Source organism: Coregonus lavaretus (genome assembly GCF_964263955.1).
Source record: "Coregonus lavaretus genome assembly, chromosome: 37".
In the NCBI taxonomy this organism is placed as follows: Eukaryota; Metazoa; Chordata; class Actinopteri; order Salmoniformes; family Salmonidae; genus Coregonus; species Coregonus lavaretus.
Window position 1 is genome coordinate 24,259,144 of NC_140024.1, and position 13,412 is coordinate 24,272,555.

Genomic DNA, 13,412 nt, shown 5'->3' on the forward strand with positions numbered 1-13,412 from the left:
TCATATCTCACATCAGACCTTTCTGAGACTCTGATTTATGATCAGATAAGCAGAGGAGGTCCTAGCGCATAGGCCTATTCAATTAAATGAAAGAATTTAACCCCCAAAGATAAAATGAACTGTGATTAAATTTAACATCTTTTCATCTTTTCATCTTTATTGAGATGATGTGGAGATCAAATCGATTCTGTGTCATTTTAGCTGCAGGCCTACCAGATTGCCAGCCGTGTGTGTGTGTAACTCATATCTACAGCAATATATGCCGAGGTGCGTGCGTGCGTGCGTGCGTGCGTGCGTGTGTGTGTGTGTGTGCATGTGTATCTCATATCCACAGCAATATGCTGAGTTAATCTATATTGAATTGTTGCTGTAATGTGAATATCTGCAGTTCAGGAGAGAAGGGGTGCAAGAGTACACTGACATATATTGACATATATACTGACATATACTGTATACTATCACTGTGGACAAAACATATCAACTGGACAAAACAGTAGAAATAAGGAATAGCGGGGGACAGGGTAGTCAGAGAGAGGAGGGACAGTGTTGAGAGTCAGTGTTGAGAGTCAGTGTTGAGAGTCAGTGTTGAGAATCAGTGTTGAGAGTCAGTGTTGATATAGCCAGTGTTTTATAGTCAGTGTTGAGAGGCAGTGTTGAGAGTCAGTGTTGAGAATCAGTGTTGAGAGTCAGTGTTGATATAGCCAGTGTTTTATAGTCAGTGTTTTATAGCCAGTGTTGAGAGTCAGTGTTGAGAGTCAGTGTTGAGAGTCAGTGTTGATATAGCCAGTGTTTTATAGCCAGTGTTGAGAGTCAGTGTTGATATAGTCAGTGTTTTATAGTCAGTGTTGAGAGTCAGTGTTGAGAGTCAGTGTTGATATAGCCAGTGTTTTATAGCCAGTGTTTTATAGCCATTGTTTTATAGCCAGTGTTGAGAGTCAGTGTTTCATAGCCAGTGTTGAGAGTCAGTGTTTTATAGCCAGTGTTGAGAGTCAGTGTTTTATAGCCAGTGTTTTATAGCCAGTGTTTTATAGCCAGTGTTTTATAGCCAGTGTTGAGAGTCAGTGTTTTATAGCCAGTGTTGAGAGTCAGTGTTTTATAGCCAGTGTTGAGAGTCAGTGTTTTATAGCCAGAGTTGAGAGTCAGTGTTTTATAGCCAGTGTTTTATAGTCAGTGTTGAGAGGCAGTGTTGAGAGTCAGTGTTGAGAGTCAGTGTTGATATAGCCAGTGTTTTATAGTCAGTGTTGAGAGGCAGTGTTGAGAGTCAGTGTTGAGAGTCAGTGTTGATATAGCCAGTGTTTTATAGTCAGTGTTTTATAGCCAGTGTTGAGAGTCAGTGTTGAGAGTCAGTGTTGAGAGTCAGTGTTGATATAGCCAGTGTTTTATAGCCAGTGTTGAGAGTCAGTGTTGATATAGTCAGTGTTTTATAGTCAGTGTTGAGAGTCAGTGTTGAGAGTCAGTGTTGATATAGCCAGTGTTTTATAGCCAGTGTTTTATAGCCATTGTTTTATAGCCAGTGTTGAGAGTCAGTGTTTCATAGCCAGTGTTGAGAGTCAGTGTTTTATAGCCAGTGTTGAGAGTCAGTGTTTTATAGCCAGTGTTTTATAGCCAGTGTTTTATAGCCAGTGTTTTATAGCCAGTGTTGAGAGTCAGTGTTTTATAGCCAGTGTTGAGAGTCAGTGTTTTATAGCCAGTGTTGAGAGTCAGTGTTTTATAGCCAGAGTTGAGAGTCAGTGTTTTATAGCCAGTGTTGAGAGTCAGTGTTTTATAGCCAGTGTTTTATAGTCAGTGTTTTATAGCCAGTGTTGAGAGTCAGTGTTTTATAGCCAGTGTTGAGAGTCAGTGTTTTATAGCCAGTGTTGAGAGTCAGTGTTGAGAGTCAGTGTTTTATAGCCAGTGTTTTATAGCCAGTGTTGAGAGTCAGTGTTTTATAGCCAGTGTTTTATAGCCAGTGTTGAGAGTCAGTGTTTTATAGCCAGTGTTGAGAGTCAGTGTTTTATAGCCAGTGTTGAGAGTCAGTGTTTTATAGCCAGAGTTGAGAGTCAGTGTTTTATAGCCAGTGTTGAGAGTCAGTGTTTTATAGCCAGTGTTGAGAGTCTGTGTTTTATAGCCAGTGTTGATAGTCAGTGTTTTATAGCCAGTGTTGAGAGTCAGTGTTGAGAGTCAGTGTTGAGAGTCAGTGTTTTATAGCCAGTGTTGAGAGTCAGTGTTTTATAGCCAGTGTTTTATAGTCAGTGTTTTATAGCCAGTGTTGAGAGTCAGTGTTTTATAGCCAGTGTTGAGAGTCAGTGTTTTATAGCCAGTGTTGAGAGTCAGTGTTGAGAGTCAGTGTTTTATTGCCAGTGTTTTATAGCCAGTGTTGAGAGTCAGTGTTTTATAGCCAGTGTTGAGAGTCAGTGTTGATATAGCCAGTGTTTTATAGACAGTTTTTTATAACCAGTGTTGATAGACAGTGTTGAGAGTCAGTGTTGAGAGTCAGTGTTGATAGCCAGTGTTTTATAACCAGTGTTGATAGACAGTGTTGAGAGTCAGTGTTGAGAGTCAGTGTTGATAGCCAGTGTTTTATAGCCAGTGTTGAGAGTCAGTGTTGAGAGTCAGTGTTGAGAATCAGTGTTGAGAGTCAGTGTTGAGAGTCAGTGTTGATAGACAGTGTTGAGAGTCAGTGTTTTATAGCCAGTGTTGAGAGTCAGTGTTTTATAGCCAGTGTTGAGAGTCAGTGTTTTATAGCCAGTGTTGAGAGTCAGTGTTTTATAGCCAGTGTTTTATAGTCAGTGTTTTATAGCCAGTGTTGAGAGTCAGTGTTTTATAGCCAGTGTTGAGAGTCAGTGTTGAGAGTCAGTGTTGAGAGTTAGTGTTTTATAGCCAGTGTTTTATAGCCAGTGTTGAGAGTCCGTGTTTTATAGCCAGTGTTGAGAGTCAGTGTTGAGAGTCAGTGTTTTATAGCCAGTGTTGAGAGTCAGTGTTGAGAGTCAGTGTTGATAGCCAGTGTTTTATAGCCAGTGTTGAGAGGCAGTGTTGAGAGTCAGTGTTGAGAATCAGTGTTGAGAGTCAGTGTTGAGAGTCAGTGTTGATAGCCAGTGTTTTATAGTCAGTGTTGAGAGTCAGTGTTGAGAATCAGTGTTGAGAGTCAGTGTTGAGAGTCAGTGTTGAGAGTCAGTGTTAATAGACAGTGTTGAGAGTCAGTGTTGAGAGTTAGTGTTTTATAGCCAGTGTTGAGAGTCAGTGTTGAGAGTCAGTGTTGAGAGTCAGTGTTGAGAGTCAGTGTTGATAGCAAGTGATAAAAAGCCGTACTGACAGAGGAGAGGAAAGAGTAGGGGAGAGAGGAGAAAAGGAAAGAACATACTGTAGAAAGGAAGGAGAGAGGAGGGACAGAGAGAGGAGTGGAGGGTAAGAGAGGGGGGGGACAGAGAGAGGGCATAGAAAAGTAGGAGGGGGGGACAGAGGGGGGGGGGGCAGAGAGAGGGAGACAGAGAGAGGGGGGCAGAGAGAGGGGGGCAGAGAGAGGGAGACAGAGAGACGGGGACAGAGAGAGGGAGACAGAGAGACGGGGACAGAGAGAGGGAGACAGAAAGAGGGGGGGCAGAGAGAGGGGGGGCAGAGAGAGGGCATAGAAAGGTAGGCGAGAGGGGGACAGAGAGGAGGCTAGGAGAGAGGGAGGAGAGTGGAGGCACGGTCAGTGAGTTTTGAGGGCCTGTAGTTAGCGTTTGTAGTGATTCTGACTCATTCTGAAGTGAAACGTTTTCCTCTCAGAGCCTCTCTCAGCTAAATGCCCCATCTGGTGCCATCTCACCCTCTACAGGACAGAAATCAATAACAATCATTTCCCTAAGACTCCCTCTCTGACACACACACACAGTGAGAGACACACACACACACACACACACAATTGTACGAACACACACACACGAATAGATGCACGCACAAGCATACACACACACACATACATACACACACACACACACACACACACAGTTGTACGAACACACACACACATGAATGGATGCACACGCACACAAACATACACACACGTGTTACATAGTAATTGATTGAGGTTATGGGTCTGGTTAAGTTGAAGTATGAATTAATCTATAAATGATTTAGTTAGTTAGTTCATTAATAGTTAGTTAATCAGTCAGTTAATGTGTGTGTGTGTGTGTGTGTGTGTGTGTGTGTGTGTGTGTGTGTGTGTGTGTGTGTGTGTGTGTGTGTGTGTGTGTGTGTGTGTGTGTGTGTGTGTGTTGGTCAGCGGTTGGGGACCTGGCTGTTGACCTTGAGCTCAGAGGTCAGGCAGCAGACGGCCGGCCAGCTGGACATTTCCATCTCAAAGATCACCCCTCAGACACACGCACACATACCATACGCACACACCACACACAAACTCCACACACACACACACATTCCACACACACACATCCACACGCTCTCACACACACAGGCACACACGCTCGTATCTTCAAGTGTCAGTGTACCCCTGTAATTTGATGTGTGATTTCATTGTGATTTCATCGGTTTGATCTTGGCCTTTCTATTAAACTAGAGCAGGTGGAGTTCGCTACTGCTTGTCTATGTTTGATAATATCTGTGACTCAATACCCATATCCGCGTTAGCCCACTGAGCTAAAGCCTAGACACTAACAAGGCTTCAGGTCACCAAGTACTGGACTGTAGAGAAACAATGCTAGAAAGAATGGATGTTTAGGTATTCTTCTCCTCCCTGAGAGGGAGGGATGGAGGGACCGAGAGATTGATAGAGTGAAGGAGAGATGTTAGAGGAAGGGATAGAGAGATGGAGAGAGCGAATGAGAGATGGTTAGAGGGAGGGAGAGATGGTTGCACTGTAAAAAAGCCAACTTAACCAATTGCTTAATCAGCGTAATTCTACGAGTTGACTAGCATTGAAGCCCTACACCACCTTTGGCAGAGTCTTATCCAGCTGCAATAGGATTTCTAGTCGATTAAGGTATCACGGTCTGACTTCAGTATTCGACATTTGTCCGGGGGAATTTAGACGGTTAAGTTTCAGCATTAATTTTGACTGGTTAAGGTAAGGGTTAAGGTTTGGGATAGAGTTAAAACAGAAAATACTTGACCAACAAACATTCTCAAGTTGAATTGTATGTCCACTCAACCTAAAATTCAAAGTTGGTCTTGATATTTTAAGTTTGCTTAACATATTTCTTTTTTAGAGTGCCTGCAGATCCAACTTTTCTGGACCCTCTTCCTGAAAGCTAAAGGTCCCGAAGCTTCTGCACATGTGCAGGATTCTCTACTTTACGCACGGTCTCTGCTCTACTCGTAGAGAACAGGCGACTCTGGCGAATGGTGCTTGTTTAATCAAGTTAGATCAAAGCTGAATGTCCGCAAGATCACATAATGATAGTAGTCAGATTTCAAAGTTGCTCCAAACGTCAAATTTAGAAGGTTAAGGGTTAAGGTTTGGGGTACGGTTAAAACAATGCCCTAGAAAAACCCAAGCCTACTTTATGGTAATAGCGCTCACTGTTGCACCTAGTGGCCGGTATTTACGACATTTCCAGACGTCCTCAGGACATGGATAGACATCCAATTTCGAAGTCACTCATGAGCGATCTGCCTGACATATGTGCTTTGATTGAAATTAAACACAGGTAGGCTATGCTACAATTTGTTAAAGGGGAATTTCACCCTGGCTTTACCACAGCATATAGTCATTACTATATTAACAACATTACGTTTTTATCATAAACATCACAATTATCCAAACCCCAAGGTAGAACTAGCACATTTTCATTTCACTGGTAGAATCAGGAAGTGTCGACTCCCTGTGTATTCGTCTGCTCATAGTGAACCACAAAGTCCGGCATTCATAGCGAATCCTGATACCGCCCGCTAGATAAACAGAACCAGATTAGTTACAACTGGGGTTGGAGTGAAAACCTACAGGAGGGTAGCTCTCCAGGAACAGGGTTGGAGACCCCTGTTCTACATAGTCATAAACATCACAAGCACTACACAGCTGATTCAAATAATCAAAGCTTGATGATTAGTTGATTAGTTGAATCAGCTGTGTAGTGCTAGGGCAAAAAACTAAACGTCCACCCCTTGGGGTCCCCAGGACAGAGTTTGGGAAACCCTGGCATAAGACTATGTAGAACAGGGGTCTCCAACCCTGTTCCTGGAGAGCTACCCTCCTGTAGGTTTTCGCTCCAACCCCAGTTGTAACTAACCTGGTTCTGTTTATCAACCAGCTAATTATTAGAATCATTTTCATTTCACTGGTAGAATCAGGAAGTGTCGACTCCCTGTGTATTCGTCTGCTCATAGTGAACCACAAAGTCCGGCATTCATAGCGAATCCTGATACCGCCCGCTAGATAAACAGAACCAGATTAGTTACAACTGGGGTTGGAGTTAAAACCTACAGGACGGTATCTCTCCAGGAACAGGGTTGGAGAGCTCTGATGTAGAACCACCATAAAATAAATATGGATATTTTCTACCAATCTTCGAAATTTGTCAGTCCTTATGGATTCACAGAAGATATTTATATAAGCTGTACATGGCTCTGTAGCATCAAACAGATGCTAGACATTCAGATTGACAAATAAACAAACATTCTTTGGATATCTAAAATACAGGAGTGTACACTATTTAAAACGAACTCGAGAACAGGGTATTCAACAACAATGTTATATGGTAAAAGTAACATACAATATTTTTTTATGGACTGTGTAGTACAGTTCAGTGCGTCCAAGTGTGTCTCAGGTGTAGAGACACACAAGTGCAGAGAACTGTAGCTACAGATTGTTACACCAGCTAATGTGATTTACCCAAAGATTTTTGCCGACATCTTGTCTATTTCACGTCTTTTATTGATCGAGACAGGTGGGTGTCCACCCCAAAGTGCTGCATGTCATAATGACAGAGACCAGTCTCGATCAATGAGTGAGAAGATTTTAAATAGACACGATGGCGGCGCACGTATTGTTGGATTACTTTATGGAGAAAAACAAGTATTTTCATAACGGAGCATTTTCTCAATTCAAACTGACCCCCTGCAACTGTACACAGACATTTTTGAGGCTCCTGTTTCCCCAAATCAATGACGAAGAAGTCATCACTAATGTTGGTCGAAAGTTCTCTGTGCTACACGAAACAGTACCTATCCTGTAACACCCAGTGATAGATACCAAAAACCTTTGGTTAAATCACATTATCTGGTGTAACAATCTGTAGCTAAGAGACCTGGTGACCAGCAGATAATGGGAGAGGTGGTCATGATGAAATTGCCATTCCAAAGAAACATACAGTAAGTTCAGAGAATCTGTTGGAGGACTGTTATGATCAAACTGCCATTCTGCTCCTCATGAGTCATCTGCTTGAAATGGAGCATAATGTCTAATCCCTGGAGAGGGATACAGTTCACGGGATACAGTTCTGCTACAATGACACACGCAGGCAAGGGAATTATGTTTCCCTATCTAGAATCCACTCCAGGAAGATGCCCAGTCACCACATGGTATTGTCTGTAAGATTAAAAAAACTAACAAAATTATACTCTATTGTACAGTTTGAACAACAGTTGAACCATGTCAGCATAACATCAACATTAGGGTAGACTACTTGAACATGCATACATGTGCACAGGCACATAAATTACATTTACAACAATATCTAGCCTAATAGAAAGAAATAGGGCATAACCCTCAACCTTAGCCCGGTGACCAGACCGTACATATGAACCTAGGCAGATAGGCAGACAGTATCTACCTACAGCCATGTCTGTCAGGCATGCTTAAGCAAATATTTATATAGAAAAAAGCTGCTTCAGTTTTAGAGATTTACAACAGTAAATTGTTGTATTATTGTTTCTCATCACTGTTTGCTAGTAAACTTAGCTAGCTAGGTTGCTGGATATGCAATACTTGTTATTTACATATGTTTGGAATCCTATCTTGTGTCATGCCTATAATTTTATGAATGAAATGCATCCAAGATCATAATCATTACCAATGTCAATCCTCGTCAATTATGTTACATAGCTAGCTAGTACATTTTTTACAGTTGTTGATGTGACACGTTTGCTAGCAAGTTACAAATGCAAGGTGCGCCGCATAACAAGTTAGCAGGCGCCAGGCTAACTAGCTAGCCAACTCCAGTCATGTGCTAATGTTTGCTGGTAAATCTAGCTTTAGGTGGCTGGTTGTAACATTGTAGCTTGCTGTTTAGTAGCTAGCTATATCTACGACTAAAAGGAGAAGATGTTTTACAATCGAGATACAAAATATATATTTTTAGTCATAGATATGGCTACCGGTATTTGTTTAGTTAGCTACCTAGCTAACTTCATAGTTAGCTAAGTTAGCAAACAGAAAAATAATTTGATTTCCCCCCACTGTAACACAGTAGTATGTTAGCCAGTAATACACAATATGAGTTTCAGTAGATAAACTAAAGTTAGCTAGGTGGCTTCCAGGAAAAATAACTTACTTAGCTGGGCACTGTATTTGTCATCGGCCCTCTTGGTGCTGTAGCTGAGCTTCTAATGTTAGCTAAATCCAACTCTTTGTTTCGAATCCTCCTCCCTACATTCCAGTTGAAACATGTATGGTTGAATGTCACCGTGTAGCTAATAGATGCTCCATCATCAAATTAATGTTGATGAGAGGAATCACTTGAAGCATCTGGTCAGTTCTTTCAGTTTTGCCCTAAGGATTGTTGTTAGTGTCCTCCTCCTTTTAAATAAAGCCCGCCTTGGGGGAGGAACGGGGGCCAGAGCACGAAGCACCGCCCAACACAAGTTGTAGTCTTTCAGAGACTGGAAAGAATGTGTCTGCTTGTATATTTAGCAATGAATCTGCCGATAGAAACATTGCTGGAAGAAGTCCAATGGCTCTATGGAACAAGGACAACCACATCTACACCCACAAAAATGTATAGTGCGATCAGTGTAACATAGAGCCGTCACGAAATGCCAGAAAGCAGGACTACAAATATTTTTAGATCTCACCCCCCACCCATCAATACACAGGAAGCTGTCATAGGGTGTATCATTCAGCGAGCCAAACCCTGACCTGCCTTCCTCCTGGGCAATTATGTGTGAAACACATCTCACTGTCCTAGAAATGCCTCAGACCTGATGAAAACAAGCCCAGATTCCCCCAGGGTGGAATTCCCCTTTAACACCATCTGATCTAAAATTCTCTCACTGTACACTATTCAAAACAACACTGTACACTATTCAAAACAACACTGTACACTATTCAAAACAACACTGTACACTATTCAAAACAACACTGTATACTATTCAAAACAACACTGTACACTATTCAAAACAACACTGTACACTATTCAAAACAACACTGTACACTATTCAAAACAACACTGTATACTATTCAAAACAACACTGTACACTATTCAAAACAACACTGTATACTATTCAAAACAACACTGTACACTATTCAAAACAACACTGTATACTATTCAAAACAACACTGTACATTATTCAAAACAACACTGTACACTATTCAAAACAACACTGTACACTATTCAAAACAACACTGTACACTATTCAAAACAACACTGTACACTATTCAAAACAACACTATACACTATTCAAAACAAAATGGTACGCTATTCAAAACAACACTGTACACTATTCAAAACACCACTGTACATTCTTCAAAACAACACTGTACACTATTCAAAACAACACTGTACACTATTCAAAACAACACTGTAGGCTACTTCGAAACAACACTGTATAACTCAAGAAGATCTAAATGCGTATCCCCATGAAACTGATTGAGATCAAATGGTTGGTATGCAGAGGCTGCATGGACTCTTCACCAGTAAAACTTGAAGAATTATCATTCACGATTGACAGTGAGAAATGTGAAGGGAGGTTCTCTATGAGTAGATCAGAGACTGCACATAAAGTAGAGAATCCCGCACATGTGCAGAAGCTTCGGGACCTTTAGCTGTCCAGAAAAGTCGGATCAGCAGCCTCTGCCTTTTTTCATACATTGTGAAGGGAGGGATAAAGGGAGGAGGGACTGAGGGAGAGAGAGAGAGAGAGAGAGAGAGAGAGAGAGGGGGAGGGAGAGCTGGTTAGAGGTGGAGGGATAGATGGGATGGAGGGAGGGGTAGGGAGAAAGAGGGTCAGTTTTCTGGGAGTGAGACAGACACTTATCCTCTCCTCTCTGTGATGTGATTACTGTAGCCTCTATTATTCATCCTGACCAATACTAACTCAGTCTCGCTCTCCATCCCTCCTTCCCTACTTCCTTACCTCCACCTCTCTCTCTCCCTGTCCTTCTCTCTCTCTCCATCCCTCTCCCTCCCTCCCTACCTCTCCCTCTCTCTCTCTCCTTCCCTGTCAATGTCTCTCTGTCCATCCCTCCAGTGGAACATCGCTACACATAACCTGAATTAGGTTTACCACTACATACTCAAGAGTGTGTGTGTGTGTGTGTGTGTGCGTGTGCGCTATGTAAACATGGTTGAACCTCTTCAGAATGCACATACAGATCTCCTTCCTACACCACCCCCTCTACACACACACACATACACACACACAGCTGTAATTTATGACAACCATGGTCACAGCGTGGCAGCACATTAAGAGGGTGTTATCTGTTACTAATTACTAATCACTGTCTTTATGGAACCATTCCACGTATTATATTATATTAAATCGACACATACACACACATACACACCTGCCACTCCAGGTATTAAGACATTAACGTGTGTGTGATATTGTGTGTGTGTCAGGTAATCCTGTAAAAGCAGATAGGTGTCATGGTACCATTGTAATCCCCTGTTAACAGACACTAGCAGTGTCCTTTTTAAAACCTCTCCCTACTAATCCCTGTTCCCCCTACCTGCACGCACTGGCCCCCTGTATCTGCACACGCACGCATACACTTGTATCAGCACACACAGCCACACACACACACACTTTTATCTACACACACACATCTAAACACACACAAACACACACCCACACCTGTACATGCACAACACAGTCTCTCACATCGAATAATACGAATCGGACGGCCCCATGTTGCAAAACGTGTTCACCTACTGATATCATTACTGAACCAGGAAAACCGCCTGGCTGTTTTGATTGAATATGACCGTTAATATCAGGGGCACTCCACCCATGGTGTGTCCAGAGGTCCCTAACCCCTGACCCCTGACCTCTAACCCTGACCCCTCACCCTCTCAGCTGGCCAAGCCCTAACCCAGACAGATGGGCTCTGGCCCATGTGTCCCATACACCACCCCTCCAGTCAACACACACACTCAACTCTTATTCTCTCTCTCTCCTTTCCTCCTCTCTTCCCCTCCTTTCCTTTCCTCTACCCTTCTCTTCTATCCTTTCCTGTTCTCTACTTTCATCTCTTCTCTCTTCTGCACTCCACCCTACCCTCTCCTCTCTTCTCTTCTCTTCTTCTCTTCCCTTCTTCTCTCCTCCTCTTCTCTCTTCTCTTCTCTCTTCTCTCTTCTCTCTTCTCTTCTCTTCTCTCTTCTCTTCTCTCTTCTCTCTTCTCTCTTCTCTTCTCTCTTCTCTTCTCTCTTCTCTCCTCTCTTCTCTCTTCTCTTCTCTCTTCTCTTCTCTCTTCTCTTCTTCTCTTCCCTTCTTCTCTCCTCTACTTCTCTCTTCTCTCTTGTCTTCTCTCTTCTCTTCTCTCTTCTTTTCTCCTCTTCTCTCCTTTCTTTGCTCCTCTTTTCCTCTCCTGTCAGTCAACCACAACTATGTTGTTGTCATATTAGCTGACTGATATTCAGATGTTTTGAAACAGGATCTGATAAAATCTCTATATCCATTTCTCAGTTTTAAAACAGATTGATATCAACAGCATTACATATATCATGTTCTTCCAGACAGCAAGAATAAAACAAAACCTGTAGCATATAAAATATATTATTTATAGGCCCACGGTATATTATAGGCTACTGTATCTATATTTTATTTATCTGTGTTGTTTTTGTGATAGAAATGGCACTATAGATTATAGGCCTTCTGCTTTTATAAATCCGTTAGAATTGTCTGAGCCCATTTCAGCAAAGGTCAATTGCTTTCTATGACTGGTTTTATTTATAAGAAACCCCCTATAGGCCTGGGCCTAAATGCCCATTCATTGTTTGAATGTTAATTATATAAGGAAGATTTGTTGATAGGCTACAAATGTACCATAACCTACTCCTGCACAATATCATGGATATTGATCATGATAAGGATCCAGATCAACATACAGTAGATATCTCTTTAAATACCCTTGTGTTGCAAACGTTTGGCAAATGTTTGGTTTTCAATATATTTCTAATGTCAATAATAATAAACCATGTTTTGGTTAAAACTGTTTATCATTACAATTAAATATTTCAGGGTCCAGCTGAGATGAGGCTTACGTGCTGAGGGCTGACCGACCCCACTTCCACGTGCCCTCCACCAGGGATCGAACCTTTCGATTGAAACTGAAGTAATTTGCATACTGCATGCTGATTCCCTCTCTGCCCGGGCCGATCCATAACGGGGCTGCTAGTCAAATGCGCGAGGAGCATTAAAAGCACGGGCAGACACCGGCGGGAACGGCACGAAGAGCACACGGGACGGACTGACAGGCAGATGGAAACGGCAGGTTTTATTCCGCCGACCAGGAACGGGAGAGTTTGAGGTTGAAATGGAGGCACGCCCTGGGCTGTTTCTACAGGACGCACGAGGGCAGCTTGACCTGCCTGCAACCGAGCCTGACGCAACACGGGAGAGAGCGACAAACTCCAACTCTTGTTGACTAACTGGCCATTAAACCCGTGTGGAGCTACAGTGTTCATCATACCTGTGTGTCATGTTCAGTTGGGCTCAATGTGGAACGTTCAGCTATATAAATATACCGTCTAGAATAGACATGCCTTTCTGACATTTAGGAATTATGTCAGCTATTCATGGCATTCAGTCTGCATTTCTTAGTATGTTGCACTCTTCTGAACTGGACCATGATGGAGAAAGCTGTGTGTCTATGTGTGTGTTCTGCTGTGGTGTGTTCTGCTGCAACACTGTGGTGTATTCAGATGTGGTGTGTTCTGATGGGGTGTGTATCTGGGGTGTATTCAGATGTGGTGTGTTCTGATGGGGTGTGTATCTGGGGTGTGTTCAGATGTGGTGTGTATCTGGGGGGGTTGACAGGAAAATGTGTGTAAACTGGGAGGCTCGTAAAAGATGCATGAGGGCATCAGATTCATGTTGTGGTAGGAGATGACAGCCAGGGGTGTGTGTGTGTGTGTGTCAGACTTTGTTTAGTCATAGTCTGATTGGACCTATTTCATTATCATGTTATTACCAGTTTATTGTTTGAATTGGCACTGATCCACCAGTTTACAACTAACGTTGATATGTCACATTCAGGCTAAAAAGAGCTAGGAGCATTC